The 23,164-nt window shown below is 42.5% G+C and overlaps 1 protein-coding gene and 1 long non-coding RNA gene across 3 annotated transcripts in view; both read left to right on the top strand.

The window, feature by feature from the left end:
* The window catches only part of LOC134514613 (uncharacterized), a 34,911-nt gene extending 29,897 nt beyond the window's left edge, over positions 1 to 5,014 (top strand). The window contains exon 4 of the long non-coding RNA XR_010070754.1: positions 2,935 to 5,014. This is a non-coding gene — a long non-coding RNA (uncharacterized LOC134514613). The remainder of the gene's footprint in view (positions 1 to 2,934) is intronic.
* A 1,837-nt stretch (positions 5,015 to 6,851) lies between these two features.
* The window catches only part of HIPK3 (homeodomain interacting protein kinase 3), a 79,050-nt gene continuing 62,737 nt past the window's right edge, over positions 6,852 to 23,164 (top strand). Inside the window, exon 1 of one of the 2 annotated variants that reach the window (XM_063331972.1) lies at positions 6,852 to 7,141. The gene's annotated coding sequence lies outside the window, so the exon portion shown is untranslated. The remainder of the gene's footprint in view (positions 7,142 to 23,164) is intronic. The other variant, XM_063331973.1, reaches the window with a different exon arrangement.

A 23,164-nucleotide genomic window follows, 5' to 3' on the forward strand; every position in this document is an offset into this window, starting at 1 on the left:
CATAGAAAAAGTGTTTCAATATGTTTTTAACTTTTTATGTTGAGCAAAAATAATTTTTTCCAATGTTTTGATATCATTAATTTGGTAAAGGATTACTCTCACTACTTGGCTCCAAAATTAAGCGTAGCTTTTAATGCCACCAGTTTTAAAGTTGCATTTTTTTTAATCTGTCAGTGTGATTCTGTGTTATAATTCTTACTTTTCATTGTCTTGTATGTTATCTTTCTCAGATTATATCAGATTCCGACAGATCTTTTTGTGTAGTATTCTGATATTTTAAAATATTTGTCCTTGCCAGGTGCCTCAAAAGTAGAAACACACTGGATCTTTGTACACATTTAACATTTGTTAATCCTAACAATCACTTCAAATTATTTTACTGCTGCAGAGGGATATATATATATATATGAATATTAAGTATACTTATGTGAAAGACACTCAGACACCACAAAGGCTAATAACTACATGAAAATACCTAGTTAGAAAGACTCTTGCAAGAAAATTTAGAAATGTACATTATCACGATACATTTCATGAAGATATACCCTTTCCTTGTGGTTCTCCTAAGGTGTATGTGTGAGGAATGATCTACTTCTGTAGCTCTTAGAAAAACAGACTGAAAATGAAAATACAGACTGAAAAATAAAATATCATGATACGTTATCGTTTACATGATCCAGTAAAGATGTTTAAACTACCCTGCAGAATATTGCATTATTCTAACTCTTTATTGTCCTCATATGGTAAATATGAACAAGAACTTAGTATAGTTTAAGGCACAGTGACGAAGCATCTGTCAAATCTACACCTATTGATGTAGTACGAGCACAAGCAGAGAAATAAACATTTCACAGTATCCCTAAACAAAATCAGCTGTGACAATTGGCAAGGTGCCGTATTTTTTTAAATATAGTTTCCCAGTTGGTTGTTTCAACAATTGTGGCACTTAAAAGAATAAGGTTGGAAACAAACAATTATTAAAAAAAAAAAAAAAAAAGAAAAAAAGTTGTGCAAATCCTAAATTGAAGTAGTAATTATTTATGTTATTTCAAGATGAAGCCTTGATGTTTTTCCACTTCTGTCTTTATTCTGCTGCTTGATACGTAAGTCTAGTCGTACTGCCTTTCTGTGATGTGAAAAACGAGGTGATTATTGTTTTAATTTGGATGAGGTGTGCGTTTCTGAAGAGATCTTCTTGTTAATCCTAATTTACCATGCGTTGGTAACATCGCAGAGAAACCTGGGAATGAGCAAACTTTATTCTTTTGGGGTGAGACTAAACCAGAAGAGGTGGTCCAACCATGAGCTGGGCGGTAGTATTCATTCAGTGTGGATAGCAGGTCCTCAGCACCCACTCTTCAAGTCCACTTCTGTTGGGTTGCATCGGAGGAAACATCAGAGGTTTCCTGCTGTTTTAATTTTTCAATGAAGAAGCATAACCTAACAATTCTTCAAGGCTGTTTTTTTCTTTAGTGAGTACTTTTTTTGAAAGCTGTAAGTCCTTGCACAAAATTAATTATTTTTCTTAAGGAAAGCATTCATTACAAAGCGAGAAGAGGCAGTTCGTTTTGAGTCATCCAGCTTTTATCTGCGTGATAACCAAAAAGATTTTAAAGATTCTTTCTACATTTCCTAAGACCATTTTAGTCACCCTGTCATTATCTTTGTATGCAAGACTAGTTAATTTCCTAAGAGTTACCATTAACACTTGGTAGAATTTGAAAGAGCAATGTCAGGATGGTGTGTGAGGTTCCTTAGAACTGCGTTTTAATGGCTGAGGAAGAAATAAGCAGAAAGACAGACAAGTGGAAGGATATTTTCAGTCTGATTTTTTGATTGCTCCTCATCCATACCTTAGGAGATCCACAAGAAATGGTGATGTCTTCATGAAATGAACATCTGCACGAGCATGCCCCTTGCACAAAGCCCCAGAAACCGCCACTAGCCCATGGAAGGTGTCTTCTGTCCTTTGCAGCTTTTAAATCTGATGAAGGAGCCAGGCTTTTAACTTGCAAGTTAAACAGCAAGCAATAAACAAAGTGCCTTCCTCCCCCGCCTTTTTTTTTAAAGTTCTATATTAAAGCTGTTTTAGTAAAGAAAGTAGTATTTTGATGAAAAAAAAAATGAAGTGGAAATAAAAGCTGAACTTTGTGTTTGAATATGCGTGCTTATTTTAGCAAATGACTTAACTAATGTAAACTGCATAGAGAAACCTGTGTGAGGTTTTGAATTGAGGAAATACAGGGCTTCTTAACTGACCTTCCAGTTGTTGCAAAAAGAGCAAAGTGTATATTTGCTTTCAGTTTGAAAGTAATTTTCCATTTATGCCCAGCAACAGAAGGTTGGATTTTTGATATGTCTAGCAAACAAATCTATGGGGAAGGGGTCTGGGGAACTTTGAACTATGTTTATCTGAAGATGATGGTAATCAGCGGAAAGTGTGAATTTCAATTTTGATGTTTTTAAAAAGTGCTTTTTGTCAGTTTAACTCTGATCCCTTTACAGGTTTCAGCACAAATTTGGATCTTGAAAAGTTTTAATCCAAATGCATCACATTGAGTGCTTGTTTCTCATAATACAAGTCATACTTCAGTGGCAGTTACATCAGTTAAAAAAATACTTTAGTTAAGGAATTGCGAGGATAAAAAAATAGTTGACTTTGTCCAGTCTTATCTCTGTTTTGGAAGGATAAATATTGTAAACATAAAATATTTCAGACAATGTGAAAAACAGTAAAGTAATGGTATAATTTGAAATCCTACCACAAATTAATTCCCTGCTTCACAGATACTGTTAAATGCTGTGGGAAAGGCTGAAGACTATGGCCTGAAAGTTAAAAAAAAAAAAAAAAAAGAAAAAAGAAAAATTTAAGTGGAATTTGCCCCTATTCCACCCTCCTTGTGTTGATCTGTACTTGCCGCTTGTAATCTTCAGGTTAGGTGACTGCAGCCTGGGTACCTTCAGTGGTCACAACAACGTGTTGCCAACCAGTGCTCTTCTGGTTTGTTTGGATTTCATCATTTATACCCAGAAAACTAAACTGAAGTCTGCGCAGCTCTACCGCCTAGCTGACAAGGAAAAGCACTACCTTCCTCTTCATGTTAGATCTGACATCCATTGAGTGTTTTCCTGAGCTGATGCAACTCACACAAGAAAACCCTTTTTTTGCTGGACAAGTTGAGTCTGCTCAATGGGAGGTCCAACGGCAGCGGAGAGTTCTCACTGGCAGAATTCAACTGGATGTGTGGGGAGCAGGTCAAGCAAAATGGAAGAGACCAGTTCTCTCCCTTTTCATGGGGATGAACTTTGAGCATGGCTTGCTGTTTCATGCGATTGCATGCTGTGTTACTAGTGACCGAGTGAAGGGCCTGGTGGATGGAATTACAGCCCTACGGTCTTGCTTTCTCCCGTCCTTATCTCTGTGGTTTTGCTCCTCTGGGCAGCTCTAATAGCACAGCCTTGTTCAGGACTCAAGTTCGTTCAAGAATTAAGAGTCCAGCTGATATAAACAACACCTAAGCTGATATAAACAACTTATACTGGCCATAAGAAGTGTTTTGATGATAGAGCTTATACCAGTTTGATGAGTAAAACAAATTGTTCTAGCCAAAGCATTTTCTGTCTGTGTCTACGCTTGGGATTTTGATAACAAAAATAGCACAGAATGTCATTGGTAGGTGTGCTGCCAAAAGCTTCTGGCCTGTGTTTGTCCTCAGATCATCTCTCTTTGCTGCATAATAGATTACATCTATTGGAAGTATCCTCTTCTATAACTTTTGTTCCTTCTTTCCACTCTGAGGACTCACACCTAACTACTGCTTATCCTCTGCAAAGGTATAGAAACGAGGAGGAACAAAGAGCCTATGGAGGTGTGTGTTTCAATGATGAAGTTTATAAATGAATCTAAATGACACAGGCCTCCTTCTGCTGAGTTACTTAAGTACTTTGAAACAAAACACCCCTCCTCCAAATGGTATCAGTAGTCCACATTACTTACAGGTGTAACAGGAGTTTGCCTGTTAACCCCTCAGTCGCTTACCAGCACAATGTACCTGCCAAGAGAAAATTAGGACAAGGAAGTGTTTACAGGTTTTCTTATGAGAAAAAAAATCATGTGAGGGCTTCTCAGACACTCACATTTAACCTTTGGTAGAAATGTTCATCAGAGTGTTTAAAACTTGCTGATATGTAGTCTTACTGCATGTTGTAGGTAGTTAAAAACTCTTCTGCAGCCAAAGTAAGCCTTACGAGTAGTGGCTGAAGGAGGAGATTGAGCGCTCCAGCTTGCAATGGCACTAGCCCAGCCTTTCTTGTCCGTCCTTTGGGCCCTTTAGTCCTAAGTAGGATGAAATTTGCACTAAACACAAGGAAGCTCTTAATAGAAACAGCCCCCAAGTAAGGACCAATAATGGATCTGCAGAGAGATGCTATGCTCCGGAAAAGCAACTAAAGGAGTTTCGAAGAGATTTGAGAGTTTGATTACAGGCTGGTGATACTCCCGTTGCAGGCTGAGTGGAAGTCTAGCTTGATCTAATTAGCAAAAAACTGGAACATGAGGACAAAACTGGCAGTGGTGAGGTGTTTTGGGAGGCTCTACAATTTAGCAAACTTTAGCAACTCAAAACTCCAAAGGGAGACCAGTGTGAATCATCTCAAAATCATCCCCTTCTTTTCTAAACCTAAATTAAAATCCATTTCTGAAAGTTGATGAAAATTGTGCAAATGTGTCAGTGGAGCATTGGATTCATAATTTTGTCTATTTTTTACAGGATCAGTATCATTCAAGTTTACAAGCATATTTGGATCATTTTGGTTACCAAACTATAAGATGTTGCATGGTGAAAAATAAGAAAATTGCTAGAAATAGTTGCAAAAAACCATCCGTAAAAACTATGTTGAGACTAGTTAGTAGCTGAGAAGGAGGATTTTTTTTTCCAGTAGACCACAAGCGTTTAATTTGGGGTGACACGTATGCCAATTGATGTTTGCGGATGAAATACACTTCCAGATTGAATCAGCATATACTTAATGCTTTATTTTGTTAAGTCATTTTAGAGTTTGTATGGTTAAGTAATCAACCAGATTATATGTTAATAAAATGCGTATCTGAATAATTCTGTAGGATGTTATTTTTTAGGAGATGAGTGAAGAGAAGCTTGATTAATATTTATAAAATTAGGAAGCAAAAGATGCGATGAGTGGCTCTTGAGAGCTATAATTTACTAACATTGACACCCGCCTATATTTCCCTACCCCTAAATTATATGTCTCATTACTTACAAGACTGAGTATTGGTGGCGTTACAGTAGTAACTCCAATGTTAGGTTTTAGTACTTCCATACAATAACTCTGTCTTCTCCAATTAATTAATTCAAATTCTGACTTAGCATGCTGGCCATCTTTATTACAAGGATTGGACTTAAATAAAGGTTTAAATCAAGCAGACATGCGTTGAAAATACCGGAACAAGTAGTGGGAGAAAAATAGGAGAGTACGTGTAGTTGTGCAAGTAAATAAAGAAATGGTTGGTTATTTTTGGTAAGAGGTAGAGAAGCATGTGATGTCCAGTTGTAGCTGTAGCCAAGGATTTATCTTGGGGCTAACAACTTTATAGGCAAACAGTAATTCCTTTTTTGCCCCACATCAGCTGAATACTATTTAGGGTCAAGAATGCTGTTTGCAGGAGTTGACCAGTCCTACAACCAACCACTAATATTTAAGTGATGTTTAATATTAGGGGCATGTTGTTACTGAGGGTGTATCCTGTTATTTTGTCAAGAGTTGAGCAAGGCAAAATGCTGAACTGTAAAGTGGGGCACAAAATGGTCATTATGTTTGCTCTATCCTGTTACTTGTATAGCAAGCGGCGTGTTTGGTGGTATTCTAGCTAATGTGGCAGGGACTACTCGTCGGGGAAAGATGGCAGACTGGCTCTAGAAGGTTGGTGCTTCACAGTTATTTTTCAGGGCTGGGTAGGGGAGTCTTTTCATCTTATAAAGAGAGAGCACTAATTTAAGCAAATTTGGAGTTAATTTGCACGTTGTCATCTTCAAAGTTGCAGGTCTGGAGCGTCAGGTCTTTTCCCTGATGCCAGTTTCCACATCTATGGAAGGATGGGAATGTTATAGGAGTTGGCAGCTAATGAGATAGGCAAGAAGAGCTTGCCATTTGGTGTTTGATGATGAGGATGGCCGTCGATGGAGGATTATTAGGGGTCTTGCAGGTGCTCCTCGGGGAGTTCTCAGCATGAGGTTGTCTTTCTCTAGGGAGCGACAGCGGGCGGGTGGAGGCGAGTGCATCTCAAGTTGTCCTCACACAGCTTCCCCGCGGGGACGGCTGAAGTGGCACAAGGTCCTGCCTCGGCTCTGCCACCAACCTGCAGCTGGGGGAGATGGTGGCCACTCACCGGTCTCGCCTCACGGGGCCAAGGGGCAGGATGAGCGCCAGGCGCCCGGCTTCGGCCGAGCCCGGGGGGCAGTGACCGGCGGGAGAGCTCCGTTTTCGCCCTTGGGGGCTGGAGAGGGCCGGCTGCGGGCCCGCCGCGCTCGGGAGATGGGGGGACAGCGGGGGGCGGCGGCGCGGGGCGGCTCCTGGCTGCGGCGGGCGCCGCACGGCGGGGCCGGGCGAGGGCGCTGCCGCTGAGGCGCCGGGCGGCGGAGCGGGCGGGCGGGCGGCCGGAGGGCCCCGCAGGCTGGGCCCCGCAGGCTGGGCGCGGGGCCGGGGCACGCCGGAGCGGGGCCTCGGTGCGGCGCGGCCCGCGGGCCCCCTCCGCAGCGCTCGGCGGGGCCGCCTCCCGCTGCTCCGGGGCGATGGGCGGCGGCGGGCGCCGCTAGGCCGCCGCGGGCAGGGCAGCGGCGGAGGCGGGAGGAGGCGGGAGGCGGAGGAGGCGGCGGCCGGGGGCGGGCTGGGTCCCTCCCCGGGAAGATGAGGCGGAGGCCCGGGCTGCCGAGCGGGCTGAGCTGGGGCTCTTCCCTCCCAGCCGCCAGGACAAGATGGCAGCGGCCGAGGCGGCGGCGGCAGGAGCGGCGGGGGTGAGGGGCTGAGCCCGGCCGGAGCGGCGCTTCCCCGTGGCGCTCCCGGACATGCCCAGGGCGGCGGCGGCAGCTCCAGCTCGGACGCCAGTGCGGCCCGATCCGTGAAGGTGAGCGGCCGGGAGAGGAGTGGGGCCGTCCCCGGCGGGCGGAGAGGGGCGCTGCCTCCGCTGGCGGCTCTCGCCTCCTTCCCGCGGGGGGCTGCGGGGCGAGGGACCGGGGCAGACCTTCCCCCGCCGTCCTTGCCGGAGCCCGGCGGGAAGCGGGCGGGCAGCACCGCTTCCCCTTCCCGTCGCCCTCGACGGCGCCCGCTCCCGCCGCGTCCCCGAAGTTTCCCCTTCCCCGGCTGCCGGGCGAGGCCGCTGCCCGGCGGGGGGGGAGGCGTGGCCGCCCGCCTCGCCCGTTACCGGCCGCGGGGCGGCGGTGGGGCTGGGAGGGGAGCGGAGCACCGCCGGAGCCCGCCCGGCCCCGCCGCCGTCTCCTCGTACGGTGCCGCCCGGCCGGCGGCGGCCGCTTCCCCCGCGCGGTGCGGGGGGTCCCGCGGGTGGCGCCCGGGCGCGGCGGCTCCTCCCGTTACGGGTCCTGGCTCCCGGCCGCCTCCGCCGCGGCGGCTCCTGGTAGCCCCTAGACGAGACCCGCGGGACCCCCTGCCCTGCGGGGGAGGCTGGGGCGGGGGCAGCAAACGGTGCCGAGGGGACCGGTATAAATAAAAACGACTGGAAAGGAAGTTGACGCTTTGAAATTTGGTCAGTTCCCAAGAACGAGCTCTGTAAAAACAGAGCGGGTTGTTGCTGGTGGCTCCAGCGTAATGACTGCAGCAGGGGCTGTGCCGCCTTTGGTCTGGTTCTTGGTTCATCGTGGTATCGATTATAAAACTGGCAGATGTGTTTGCATGTGTTTTAATGCTGTAGGAGATAGTGATTTTAGTTTTATTTACGTTAAGTCCTCAGTTGTCAGTGCTTTGTGCTTATTGATATACAAATATCTTTTTTTTGAGGCTATACTTCTGTTACTAACTGTTGCGTCTGACTTTAAAACGTCAGTGCCAAAAACTGCGATGGTTTCCTTTTTTGTTAACTTGGTAAGTTGTTTTGAGACTGCCAGGCTTGCCTGCCCAGAAATTATGCAGTGCTCCGATGTTTTTGCATCTTTCTGCTTGAGTATAACCTTGTTTATTTCAGTTACTGTAGCATCTTTAAATTGTGGGAAAACGTGTTATTAACATGAGAGTCAATTACATTAAGTAAAGCGGCGGTTGTTGATAACAATGCATATTTCTGTGATTATTCCCCCCAAGTATTACTTCCCATTACATCATTTGCAAAAAGTTTATGCTCTGATTGATTTCACACAAAGTAGAAAAGCTTGGCTGGACTGTGGGGACTTACTTTCTGACAAAAAAATAATTCCATAACAGAGTTAATTTGCTAAAGGTTTCTGTGAACTAAGTTTAAAATTCACACAGTAACTGTCTAATAAGCGTGGCAGCCGGCAAAGAGATTAATTAAGCACCTGGAAAATAGGTCAAGACTGTATTACGAAGTAGCATGGTGAGATCACAAATAAATAGAGCAAAGTGTTAACGTGGACTTACTGGGAGAAAACTGATACTGATATAACAGTAGCGACTGCTTTATCTGTGCTGCCGCGAACCATTTATGGTAGCGCACGGTGAGATGATGTTTATAATCGTGTAAAACAGGAATTAGATAGAGTTTTCATTTAATGCGCTTATTACTGGGGACTTGTGTTGTAGTGCGAGTTCTGCTGCTTGCTCAGGGTGTGGCATCAGTTGTGCTTGTGAATTATTTTTTCATAGATATGTTCATCTAGATGCTCTAATTTGGGTGGTGGTGGTGTGTGGCTCTCCGGGTTTGAGGACACTTTGTAATCGGAGAGATTCCATCAGCTGGAATAAAGTTTCATTAAAAAATTGTATGGGAAGCTGCCCCTGACCTGAGGTCTCTGCCGGTGCGTGTGATTTTTCTTTGTTTCAGATTTTTTGTGTTTGCATGTTTCCTCCCTCCTATCTTTCAAACAACCACCTACAGCAACAGGGAAATGAGACCGGCTCCTGCATAACCAGAGACAAAGACAGGGTGTGGGGAGGAAGAGCAAGCTTTCAAATCGCCTTACAAAAGTTGAAACAACCGATAGAAATATTAGAATTTGTGTGTGCTGCTTTTCCTGTTGTGTGCTTCGATGTTATAGCAGTTGCTTCAAAACAGATGTTGTTTTGGAGGTGATTTTTTTTTTTTTTCCAGAAAGCATCTATGGGATTCATTGCCTCCATTAAAGGGGATGGGAGGCTAAGCAACACTTTTTAGAGGCAGAGTGTTAGCCTACCAGCTCCTGGGTAGAACAGAATTAACTATGCTTAATTCTCGTGAAAATGCCAACTTAAACATGTAGGAATGTCAGGCTGTGCTTCCCCAAGCTCGTATGTTTAGCGATGTACCCCTCTGTACCATTTTAAGGGTTTGCACTGCTCCTGGTTTTCGAATAGTTTTCTTTTCAACAGTATATATTCTCTTGTATTTTCCATCCTGCCAGTACGCTAATTATGGCAACAATGATCCTTTTGACAAAACGGTGCGTTTCGAAACAGGAATTTTGTAGTTGGCTTTCTTATATGTGTGCGGGGAAGAAAAGCATTGGGAACGGGCACAGCGCTGTCATTTGAGGCTGAACATGTGTTTCAGAGGAATGTTAAATACAGAAGGAGAACTTCTTTTAGTTGAGCTAAATTTCACTATTGCAATGTGAGGATTTGAGGTATTGTGGGATACAACTGCTGTGTGTATACAGAATAGTTACTGTAGGCAGTATTGCTTTCTCTACAGAACTTTGTGGAAAAAAGCGGAGAACATCTATGCTTTTTATTTTTATTTTTTTTAATTAGACAAGCCTTAGCTTCACTGACTATATAGTTATTTCATTGCTCATGCAGCAGCATTACAGCTGAGGTGAACTGCTCTATCAACTAATAGTAACTCTATCAACTGTAAGTATGAGTCGGGCAGAGCAGGTCTGAGAATCAACTAGTGATATTCAATCAAGGGAAGCAGAAATGTGGAAGTTGGATGTCCTTATGGTGATACCAGCACTCCTCAGTTACATGTTCGTTGTTGAATTTTGTGAAATAGTATCCACCTTTCATACCTTGAAAAAGCTCATTTGTACCTTTTTGTGTTTTCTGAGTTTCTTCAATTTCCTGCCGATGTTACAGTGCAGTTACAGGAGAATTTCAGAAGGCTTGTCATAGGGTTATTTTGATGAAGAAAACATCCTTAACGCTTCTTCATTGAAACTATGAAGATCCTGTAGATGGGTTATGTAAACTCACAGCTGGTCAAATACTTACTTTCAGCTGGTCTAACTATTAAATCTTCTTGCCTTTGACGATAGGGGAAGTAAGAGTTGAGCTCAATGATGGGGAGCTTTTACTAAGTTAGTGTCTCTGTTCCTAAGTCACCGAAATATTATTGTTCTTCAGCTCTCTTGACTGAAAATCGGAGATGGAGAGGAAAATAGTGTTTTACTTTCAATCCAGGTCTTGGAAGAAAAGCTTATTCTTCGGCTGAAGTATGAGATGGATCTCTCTAGGTACCTGAAACTGTATTTCAGAACTCTGGTTGGGTTGTGTGTGAAACCAAATACGAAGAAATGAGCAAGGATGAGTGCTGAGCCTGTTAGAGGTGGCTGATGAGTGTGCAGTGCACCTTAAATGACGGTCAACTATATTTAAAGCAGCTTTCAGTGGCTAGTGCTGTGAAATGGGTTACCAATGGGTTACCTTTTCTGACTTCTACAGGCAGTGAACACCCTCTCTTTCACCTGAAATAACCTATAATGAAGCATAAAGCCTGGAAAATCCTGTTACCTGTTCTTGGCTTCCCCTGCCCCCCCTCTACAGACTATTTTAATTTAGAGCCTCTGTCTCTTTTACAGGTTTCTAGAGAAATTGAAGCTCTGTTTCTCTGCAGAGGAACTAACTTTTGAGTGACAGATGAGCAGAGGAACAACATGTAATTGTGAAAGTGAGTTTTAGTCTGTGACTTTATTTGATAGTCCAGTATTTCCTACAGGGTAGGTCCTGTCCCTGAATTCTTCAGTTGTTTTATGTCAATATAATGAATCTTGGGAAAGATGGCAAGAATTGGCATGAGTCTTGTTTTTAGATGCAGTTTGGGGATAATCTTTGTACAGTTTTGTAGTATTTTTTTCACAGTGTCACTTTTATTTAATATAGTGTCTTAATATTCCACTTCAATTTTGAGAGTGGGTAACTTTCTAATGAAATGGGGTTAATCTCTAGCTTAGCAATTTTACTTGAAAATGGAAGAAGAGCCAAATAACTGGAGTGTTTTGCAAGCAAGTCAGTTCAAATAGTTTAGTTTTGTTTGTTTTTTTTTTTTCTTATTCAGTGACTTGGAATCAGTTTAGTTTCAAAATCTTGCCCTGTGTTACTAAATTTACATATTTAATAGTCACAGCATTATGTAAACTTCTTATACAGTCTTTTTTCACCTTGTGTTTTCAGGAAAAAATTAAAAAATACTCCTTTTTAGAAGTATGGCCTTTGCTCCAGCTTTATTGTGCCCTACAGTATTGGGGTATAACAGGATGAAGCCTAGAAAAATGTTAAGTTCAAGTTCTAAAAAACAGCAATAAAAGAAGACCCATTGCAATATCCAAAGACAAAGCAGATATAAGAAATATTTTCATATATTTTTAGTATGATCAAAGCTACAGCAACTATCTCAATATTAAAAAAAGTAATTGGATTCTTATGTACAGATAATTATTATTGCATGTTATAAATGAGACTCCCATCAAAAAGCCCTATTTTTACGAACAGTAATCTTAAACTCATGTGACTTTTCCCATTCTTGCTAAAATAACAGTTCTAGAAAACTATTTTAGTGCTTTTTAGAACGTTACAAATTAAATACAATTAATGTTTTTCATGTAAAAAGTCAGTTATTATCAAATGACATCCTTTCATATTTGTATAAACATTACTTGTCATATAAGTATGGCACTGCAGTAACTACCTATTCAGAATAAGTGGTGGAAGACGTAAGGACAAGAAAGCTCCCATCCTTGTAGCTGCGCAGAGTCCCATTAGCATCCTCGCTAAAGGAGGAGGGTGTGGGTGCAGGTTGGAGATGCTCGCAGCCACTTCCCACGCCTGTCGGAAACCACTCTCTGTAATTCCACACAGGAGCGTTTCTTACCCTTCTCTGCCCTGGAGGCTGCGCACCTTTAGGTTACTACACTGTATTGTCCTGCACCTGTTCTTATGTGACCGAGACTCTTAGCTTCCAAGGCATGAGATTATCGAGAACTTAAATTGCTGGGCGAGACAAGATTTTTATCACAAAGCTGAAGCTTGGCTGTTGCCTTGCCTTGGGGCAGGTGGTGTCCAGTACCTGAGAAAACTTGCTTTGGGTTATTTTATGAGTTTTACTTGACTCTTGGTGAACTGTAAGATGGAAGTGGGTCAGCTCACCTTGTGCTCACCTTGTCTTAAAGCCTGAAAAAGTGAGATAGCAAAACTGGTCTCTGGGCAGGAAAACTGCTGGTTAGAACAACTTCAGCTGGGCCTATGATAACTGGTGCAGCTGTGCTTTGTGTGGGGCTGGAGTGTCTTTCATTGCAAAGATGTTTGCTGCTTTTATTAGTGTGACCAAATCCCTCCAGGCTGGCTCCCTAGGGTCTTTGGATGTGAACTGACATCCGAACCTTTCTCCAGTCCTACTGTTATCAACTGAAACAAGTGCCTGTCCACAGAGAGGAGCTAGCACAGGCTCAAGGTCTGCATAAGAAGGTTGTCATATAAATACAAAAGTGCAGAGAGGAAGCAAACTGATAATTGATACGAAGCTTGTTATAAAGGAAGCAAAGCAACTTTTTTTTTAACTAGTGATTTAAGCTTGCTCTGGAAGGTAAGAGTAACCACTAGCATCTGGTACTCATAAAATATGCACAATTTTATCTGAAACCATAGTAATTTAGTTTTGAAAAGTAATTTACTGTTTTGTATGTGGATACAGAAACACATTTCTTTTCTTATGTTTCCCCAGTCTCTGTTGTTTACTACTTTGTTTTGGTCCTTCCTCAGTGTTTACAAAAACAGTGTGTTAACCTTTACCTTATTCCACTAGTTTGAGTAATATGTACTCATTTTTTCACCCCTTTCCATATGGTGCAGATTTTGTCTGTGTTGGTACACAACAATTGGTGGAACTTGCAATTTCCAGAAGGCTTTTTGTTTCTTGAAAGACGTCTTTCTGCCTTTCTGACTGAAAAGCTCTTAATGTGCATCATTGCCTTGTAAACCTCTTCCTTCCTGTGTTTTTCTAGAGACTTTGGTCATCTGCTGCTTCTTACCCTTTTCCTTTCAATTTTTCTGTGTTTTCTTTTTTTTTTTTTTCTTTCAGGGTTAGAATTGCTTGCTTGTCTAAAATCTGTCTGTTCTAGTTGAGAAGTTTTTTCCACAGCTTGTTTTTGAAGATTCAGACTATTTATAGGGGTAGAGGAGGTCCTCACAAGATCATTATTTTTCAGCACTTGAATCTGTTTAATATGGGAATTTTGGTTTTCAGGATCTTACTTGTGAAGCCCTTTGGAAGGAACAGGCTTTGTTCCGAAGAGAAGGAAAAAAGCTCTCTGTCCCCTCTTTCCTTATCTGTTAATACCAACTTATTTTGTGATGCAAGAAATTAATTGGTATTCAGCCTGATAGGAAGGGATTGCTATATGGGATTCTAAAGGTTTTTTTTAAATACGTGTTCTTATGGCTTTTGAAATGATGCTATGGGCTAACTTCTTTGTGTCACCTCTGAGCCCTGCAAGAGGACGTTGTGGGAGTTTTTCTCAAGAAATATTTTGAGAGCTTTTTGCAACAAGTGCTTTTTGAGACTAAATGTGTTTTTAAAACTCAGCTGAAGATATGTCTGAACTTTGTTTTAAAGATTAAAACAAGAGTGAATGTTAAAAGTTTATTTATGCTACAAATGGAAAGATCATTAAATATGGAAGGGAACGCAACAGAGGAGAAACTGAAGCATGTTTATACAGTATTATGCTCTAGCTAGGGGGTTATATGCTGCATGTAATCGTGCCTTTCTTTTTGCATACCTTTTTGTATAGTTAAATCAATAGGCTCCTCTGTGTAGGAGAGAGGGAGAAATTTCTTGCGGTGGTGGCTTTGGGAAACATTATAATATGGGTTATTATTGTTATTGATTCGTTAGGAGGCAAAAGGCTGCGCCTTCTGTGAGAGAATATGCATTTCTAATGCACTGATTTATGCCCATAGGAAACTGCTTCCTCCAGGTCTCTAGAAATCTGAAAGAAGTGGTAAACACCTATTTTCCCTCTGTTCTTTCTTTTTTGTTCTACATATGCCATGTCTAATTTATATAGCTGTTTGCAGTAAGCAACCAATGATTTCTTCACAATGTTGTTGCTTACAATGAAAGAAAAACACCTGTCTTACGAAAGCAATGGTTTTAAGTAAGGAATTTGTATTCTGAACAAAATAATAGATCTTTGAAGAGTTTTCATTCAGTGTGTGTGTGTATATAAAAAAAAACCTTTCAAACATATACTTACTCTGTGTGTGTATATATATGTTTGTGTGCGTATTCCTCAGTCAGTATATGTTTGAAAGTTGTTACTGGGTGTAGCTGAAGTGACTGACCTGAAAATTGTAGCAGAAAAAGATAAATCAAGAGAAGTGTGTTGGGTTTAGGTGTCCCAATTCTTTTGTAGTTAAGTCAGACTTTAAACAAACAAAAAAAAAAGCTAAGGTTCTTATTTACTGTAATATTTTTGTTGCAGAAGGAATTTAATATGGTCTAGGTGTGCTGTCTTGGCAACTCAGTAACTGCTTGATAACTAAGTTCTTGTTGGTCCTATTGGAAGAGTGATTATGATTTTTCATGTGTTTGGGGAAGGTTTTAACCCAAATGTTACTTACTGCTGTCTGATTCTCAATGTGTAAGAAAAAATTTTATACACCTCCCGAACTGTGCTCTCTTGGTACAGTAGACCCTGATTTGCAAATTTTTTGCATCACATGTCAGGCTTGATGAGCTGGATGTTATTTGTGTGTGCGCTGATGCAAACCCTAATGTGCAAGTCCTGTGGGGAGAAGTAGTAATTTTGCATTGCTGTACTGATGCTTGCTCTGTCCGGATGAAAATCTTTTCTAATAAGAGGGAGAAAGATAATTTTGAATGAATCTCCTCCACCTTGAGTACTTTAGAGGACCTGATGAAGAATCGACTTTGTGTAAGTAGGATCCCTTCATGGGCATGCAGATGTTCTGGCATAGCAGCCATTCTGTGAAGATGAAGTAGTAACTAGCAGCCGTCTAGATTTATATTCTTATAGGAGCTGCATTTGGTATTGTCTAGAGCTATTCTAAAGTGAAAGTTCTAAATAAATGTCTTAGCTGGGTTGGGCTGCTGTTAATTCTAACAGAAACTCAGCAGACTAAGAATGCAAAATGAAACAATGAAAATAAAATGGCTGGGAATAAGAAGGAAAAATGGCATATGTATTTGTTTAGGGAAGTTAGGGAAGTTTTTGTTTGTTTGTTTTTTAAGGCAGTATTTGAACAGGTGGTTTACCAACAGGCAGTTTGAGCCGAAGCCCTCTTATTAAATTTTGTTTCTACTTAAGGAAGATGGCAAAATCTTTTGGAAATACTCACAGCAATGAAGAAAGCGTGGCTTTATGTCCTACCTCTCCACGCCTTGATCCTTACTGTGTTGAAGAGCGACAGCCCGTAGCAGCAGTTTGAATCCATCCTTCAGCACTGGGCTGTTGTGCAGAACCCGAAGGTGTGGGCTCTCCTAAACACTGCCGTTGGGGACTTTTATTTCAGTGTGCCCACTGTTTTCAGGTTCGAAAAGAATTAATCTTTTAAAAGAAGAGATTAGGCTGGCAAAGCCCTGGCTGGTTGAAATGCGCCGTTTGTGTTGATGGTGGCACATTCTGATTTGGAGAACGCGGTCTCTTTTGGGGCTGGTGGCCTGCACTCTGCTGCTTGTGCTTTCTTTTCGGTTGCGTAACAACTTCTTGCCCAGCAGAAAAATAAATGCTTGAAGTATTGTTCCATTTGTCTTTTTAACTATGATTGCAGTCATATTGGCATCACAAGATTTAGCTTTTGATATCTGTGGAACATATGAATATAGCGATTGTATTCTTCTGTGCTGCTACTGGTACAAATGAGTCATAGGAGTTCACTCTGATATTTTATGTTAAATATGTTTGTGTTCAGTGTATGGCGTTAGTTCTTTTTCCAAGTATTGAGACAATAGCACAATTGAGACTGGTTCGCGTCACACTTAAATGAACTTATATTTTCAATTTCTGGTATCAATGCAACAGCGGTAATGTCTGATTTAAAAAATAAATAAATCTCAAATGTTGCATGAATCTAAAGTCAGCCTTGTAACATTTCTATTAGGTAGGTAGTAACTGCATTATGCAACTGCAAAATTGGATCCTTTTATTGTTTACTTCTCACTAAGGCTCTCCAAGCTTGGAACCAACCTCTGGCCTTCCAGCCTCAGCCTTTGCCACTGATCTGTGCAGGACTGAGGTTTTGTGTCAGGTAAAGCCTACCATCAGCTCAGCTTAGTTTTGTTGGTGTGTCACGGGCCAAAATTCCTATTTTAGTCAAAGAATGTAATCGTTGCTTTTGTTGTTAAACTTTTGGGTGTCTGGTTGCTACCCCTAGAAGTGGGTGTTGGCTTTTTTGGTGAGCTAGCATCAGGGCCACCTCTGCATCGCTGTTCTCTGTGGTTCATATCCAGAATTGCCTCTGTGTCTATGTGAGGAAACAATTCGTATGGCACGTGTTACTTGAAACACCTCGTGCTTTCTCCTTTGCTCTGCTCCCTCCCTTCCATGGGTCAGAGATCTCTTGGCAGAGCTGGTTTTGAGGTGACCAGGGGGTGGGATTCCCTGCATTTTGTCTCTTAACTCTTTGTACTTTCTGTAGATGTGTTTTCCTTTATAAATTGCAAGAAGCCTCAATTGCCAGTGCTTTGTTATGAATCATACAGCTGGAGTAAGGGAATTCCTCAGGGTGAACAGTTCATGGGTATGAAAGTACTCACATCAGTACAGCTTGTTCGGCTACATGTCCAAAATAAACAATAACACAGAGGTGCTGCTACTACCAGCAATAGAGTTTCTTCTGCGGGGAAAGAGAGAGCAACTAATTCAGCTTTGTACTTGCTAACTTGAAAAGTTGTGTGGCACCTAATATAAAAAATAAACACTTTTTTCTTTTTAACCCGGGAAAAATGACACTTAGTATCTTTACGGTCTTATCAAAGTGATGCGTAATGTGAATAAAATACTTAAGAAGTGCTGCTGCTCAGATTAGGCATTTGCTGGGAGTTACTGAGCTTTTAGAAAAGCTTTTAGAAAAGCTAGAAAAGCTCCCTTGGTGCCCAGCTGCGCAGCGAGAAGGGTCCAAGTGTGTTGGAACCGGTTCTCACCAATGGAGGCTTGAAAGAAGTTGGAAAACAAGTTTTCTTGAGTTAAATTGTAACTATAGTATTAGGTGCCTGCCATGGGCCAGGCTTTGCCTGCTGGGGATTTTATTACAACAGCAACAACATAGTGATTGCACTTCTCGGGGCAGTTAAAAGGGCCTGTTTATTTTGTAGAAAAATTAAGGGTGTAGCGAGGCAGTTTTCTCTTCAACTCTTCTGCAGGGGTCTCAGTAACTAGTTACTCTGCTGCCCCACCCGCCCCCTTACTCCGCCATGAGGAAATGTCAATGTATAGTTAATAATTAATGGTGGTCAGGCCTGGAACAGCCTGTGCTTCTCCAGGTTGTTACAGCCTGCCCCATCGGTCATGTTTATGAATTTGCCTAGAACTGCTCGAGAAGGCTGGAGACATAATTTTAAAGAATCTAGTAAAGAGCATTGTTACAGTTAGGTGAACATTAGCAAGACGTTACCAGAGATGCTCCATTTCCCCGAGCAATGTCTGCCTGGTTTTCTCTGTTCAGTTTTTGTAGAGAGAAGCTTGACTGGGATGGCAAACTGTGAAGCGTCTCCTGTTTATTGTCATTACGTTGTGAAAATGTATTTATTCATTTATTTAAATGAATAAACAATGAATTTACTTATTTAAAATGTGTTTACCTCGTTACTTTGTTTGACTTTCTTCAGAAGCACAGAATTCACAGTCTTAACTCTGATCAAAATTCACACATTTCGTATGGTTTAATGTTTAATAAGTTAATTGCAGACTTCCAAGTTCTCTGCTTCGGACTTAAAGCCAAGAAGACTCATTTCCTTCGAAGGGACCCTATTTAGAGGTAGTAACAGGCTTTCTTTTCCATATCCCCTGCAGTATTCACTAGCAGCAGCTGGCACGTGAGTTGGGATGCAGCAACCTTGGTATCGGAGAACTTGGGAGCCAACTTCAGCTTGTGTGTGCCACTGCCTGGGAGTGGTCACTGCGCTGGGGTGAAGTTACGATGGTCATTTTGCACTTGGGGAAGGAGAAAAGGGCCTTCAAAATGCGTGTAGGGGGAATGGACAGACTTCTGAGACTAAAACTGAAAATTGAGTCTGAAGCTACTCGAGTAGCAGCAGGCTGCCCAGGGTATGTCACCTAGGGATTCCGCTTTTCAGGCCATCTTCTGATAGTTTTGTTTACTGTGCTTTGGTTTGCATCTCAGAGTGGCCTTGTAGCACACACATTTAGTTTTTATTTTAAATTAATTTTAACTGGAAGATGTGTGTCAGTTGCTCGTGAGTGTTCAGGCTCAAGTAACTTCCCTGAAACAAACATGGAATGAGGTTTTTCTTTCCTTTAACACCAGCTGATTTGCTCTACACATCCCTTTCTTATTGTGCTGCTGAACTTGTTCATGTAGATACAGTCTGACAAGCTTCAGTTTGTATGAGGAGGCAGGAGTAGTCTCAATAAGAAACGTGCAGAAAGATCTGTAAGCTCGGTGATGTGGGGAAAAGAAAGATCCACTCTGTGGTGGGTGAAAATGTGCAGTAAATTATTTTCTTTTACTGGAAGACCTGCGAAAAAACCCAACCAAACAAAAAACAAACAAACAAACCCCCCCCCAAAACCCAACAAAATCAAACCAACAGGCCCCCCCCTCCTGCCTTTCCCTTTCCCTTCAAGGTTTGTTGTGCAGCTCTTCTCTCTGGCTGTGGGGATGGGTTTTATCTGCGTGGGGGGAAATCAATCCTGCTAATAAACTTAGCTTCTCAAGGCAAAGGCCTCTGGCAGCTGGTTGTATTGGACAGTTTCATGCTGTTCTGGTGTATTTCATTGTATATATGATAATGTGTAGTAAAGAGTGTGATTCTGTCTGAAATGTCTTCTGACCACCATGTATGAGTGCATGGCAGAGGTCTTTAAGATGTGTCAGGTGTAGGACGCTGCAGGATTTTACTGTGCCTGTTTCACAGGAACACCTTATTCATTGATTATATGAAGATACTGTAGCTTTTCCAAATGAGATTGCATCTTGAGGTATACGTTTAAAAGATGACAAAATATTTGGGGTAAAGGGGAGGTACGTAGGGGAAGGTAAGAAATAAGATGCTCGTACAAGAACTTCTAAGCACATTTTCACTTTCCTGGAGTAAAATTTGACTTTTTTAGTTCAGTCTGTCATGATTGCATCAAAGGTTGTTCTCCCAGGATATGTCATCTCTTTTATTTAGTACTTCATTATTATTTTTTTCTTGGAGTTGCTAAAAATATTCTCATAATAACTGAATAAACACTTCTGATCTGAGAACAGAGCTGTTGCTGCGGTCAGAGTTCAGGGTCGTGGAGTTAAGTCTGTAAGAAACACACAAAGCCCAGAAGATGGTAGCATAGTTTTTCTCATCCAACTGATATTAATCTTAAATAGAGAGCTGGGACTATGTACTTCCAGTCTTCCTGGACTGCTTGGAATAATATGAGCTGTAGAAAACTTACACATTTTTGAATGCCAGTGGTCTCAACAGGCTCAGGTAAGGATTTAAGTGGTCCTCTGGCCATGCTAGAGGATTATCCCCCCCCCCCCCATTCTCACCCCACTGGGTTGTCTTCAGAAAACCTCCTTAATTGCAGTGTAGGTTTATCACTGCTTTTTTCAAAGTAATGGTCTTAATTTCATGCCATCAGCTTTGTCAGCACACTTACATGGGCAAATACCTTCTCCAGAAGTTAAACCAAGCAAGACGTTAGCCGTTTGGTAACGGCAGATCCAGGGTGAATGGACCTGCTGGGGTTGCTGCAGCTTAGTAAGCCTTTTGCCCACGGGTCAGGCGTCCAGGCTTCTTCCCATCGGGCAGCACAGCTTTGGCTGCTTGTGCTGGACCTGTGTCTGCCCGGGAGGCAAACAGCTTGGCCTGAGCTGTGCAGGTGGGACTGGAAGCTCCAAGTAGGCTTGGACGTATGTGTGCTCCGGGGCAGCCAATGAGGGTTGAATCTGGAGCTCTAAGTAATGTGATCAGGTTAAATGATTCATTTAAGTATTATGGCAAACAAGGTAAGTCTCATAGTCAATAACGTGCTTATCCTGTGCACCAGGCACTTTGTGATGGGGTATGTTGTTTAGGAGGAGATTCAAGAACTTTGAGAATTTTTGCCTATGTTTTGAGATTGAGAGTAAGTCCTAAATCCTTGGCATGGAGCAGGGAGCCAGTGTCAGTCCCATAAAGTTTGGTGGCAAGAGGGCCTGGCTGCTGGTGATCTCCAGCTTTCTACATCGTCTGTCTCTGGGCAAACAGCTTTGGAAAGGAAAGGGCTTTGAAGTTTTCTTCTATTGCTGGGGGAAAAACCATTATAGGATGCTAAACTGAGGTGATGGTATGATGATTTTAATTGCTCTTAAGATGTTTAAGTGTTAATTTGCATAAATCATATCACAGCTTCAGAATAATTATGCCATGCATTTGGTTAGTTTTCGTTTGATCAGAGTCATTGCAATGTCTGGCTCAAGTTTTATATGACTCATCTGCAATTTAAATACCCATTGCCAGAATCTTCATGTGCTTGGTATGAAAAAGTGATTTAATTAGAGTATTATTGGTATTGAATCTGTCTCTGAGAGCTGATTGGAATGGTATAAGCCTTGTAGTAATTTACACTGGGGTCCACCCAGTGCCTTTTTCTTAGTGTTTAGTGTTATGTGACATAAAAGTTGGAGAGAGATGGATTTGATGGGTGGGCTGTTTGCTGAATGAGGAATTGGTTGGATTGTCTCATCCAGAGGATAGTGAGTGGTCAAGGTCTCAATGTCCACATGGAGATCGGTGACAAGTGGCGTCTCTCAGGGGTTCATATTGGGACCAGTACTGTTTAATATCTTCAACAGTAACATAGACAGTGGGATCGAGTGCACCCTCAGCAAGTTTGCAGATGACACCAAGCTGAGTGGTGCGGCTGAGGGATGGGGTACCATCCAGAGGGATCTGGACAAGTTTGAGAAGTGGACCGATGTGAACCTCATGAGGTTCAACAAGGCCAAGTGTAAGGTCCTGCACCTGCGTTGGGCCAACCCTGGTTATCAATACAGGCTGGGGGATGAAGGGATTGAGAGCAGCCCTGAGGAGAAGGACTTGGCGGGTTCTGGTGGATGAAAAACTGGACGTGAGCTGACAATGTGTGCTTGCAGTCCAGAAGGCCAACTGTATTCTGGGCTTCATCAAAAGAAGCGTGGCCAGCAGGTCGGGGGAGGTGATTCTGCTCCTCTACTCTGCTCTGGTGAGACCCCACCTGGAGTACTGCATCTAGCTCTGGGGTCCTCAGTACAGAAAAGACATGGACCTGTTGGAGCAGGTCCAAAGAAGGGCCACAAAAATGATCAGAGGGATGGAACACATCTCCTAAAAGGATGGACTGAGAGTTGGGGTTGTTTAGCCTAGAGAAGAGAAGGCTCTGGGGAGACCTAATTGTGGCCTTTCAGTACTTAAAGGGGGCCTACAGGAAAGATAGGGACAGACTTTTTAGTAGGGCTTGTTGTGATAGGACAAGGGGTAATGGTTTTAAACTAGAAGAGGGTAGATTCAGACTAAATGTAAGGAAGAAATTTTTTACGATGAGGGTGGTGAAACACTGGAACAGTTTGCCCAGAGAGGTGGTTCCCATCCCTGGAAACATTCAAGGTCAGGTTGGATGGGGCTCTGAACAACCTGATCTCATTGAAGATGTCCCTGCTTATTGCAAGGGGGTTGGACTCAATGACCTTTAAAGGTCCCTTCCAACCCAAACTATTCTGTGATTGTAAGGCTGGTGTTGGCAGGTCTAGAAGGGGACACAGCAGGGTCGGTGCAGAGACGAGAGCTGGAAGGTACAGCATCCAAGAGAGGTGAGGTCCATGCACTTTAAAGTGGAACTGAGATTCCTCATCCTACATGCGGGCCAGGTACCACTGCCGTTGTCCTCCTCCTTCTGACACTGCTGGCAGAACTCTGCTTTGTGTCTGTGAAAGGGAGGTACTGTGTGGAGTGTGACCCTGGATGGTCTTGTGGCCCTGCTTTCCATACAGCTAGTGTCCCGAGTCGGGGACAGATTCGGGGAGGCAGCGGGACTAATCCTGCGCCATCACACGTGCTGTGCAAAATGGAACTGCTCTGCTCGGGTGGCTTCCCGGGCTGGCAAACTGCCTCCTCTTGCACAAAACTGCTCTTCGTTCCTGATTTCCAACCTGCGAGTGTTCTTTCTGAGAGGCTGTACAGCCTTTCGAAAATGTGATGACCTCAAGGAAAGTGGAGTCACTCAAGTTGAAATTTTGATCCCAGCCTTACTGGGAATTCAACAGTTAGAACAAAAGACGATGGATAATTTTAACTTTCACTTCTCTCTTAGCAAGGAAGTAATTGTGCTGGCAGAAAAAAAATATATGAAAAATATTTACAGAGTATAGAAAGCATATCTAGAAAAATATATTATTTTTCATCCTTTCACATTCACTTGAAAATAAACTTTCTGTGAGAAATCTGTCCTTGTAAGTTCTCTGTGTACAATTATCGGTGCAGTTGTCAGAAATGAACTTGATCAGGGACATATTTGGTAGATCTGTAAAATATTTACTTAGTTAATTTAACAGGTTGCCGTAG

Source organism: Chroicocephalus ridibundus, chromosome 4 (genome assembly GCF_963924245.1).
Source record: "Chroicocephalus ridibundus chromosome 4, bChrRid1.1, whole genome shotgun sequence".
In the NCBI taxonomy this organism is placed as follows: Eukaryota; Metazoa; Chordata; class Aves; order Charadriiformes; family Laridae; genus Chroicocephalus; species Chroicocephalus ridibundus.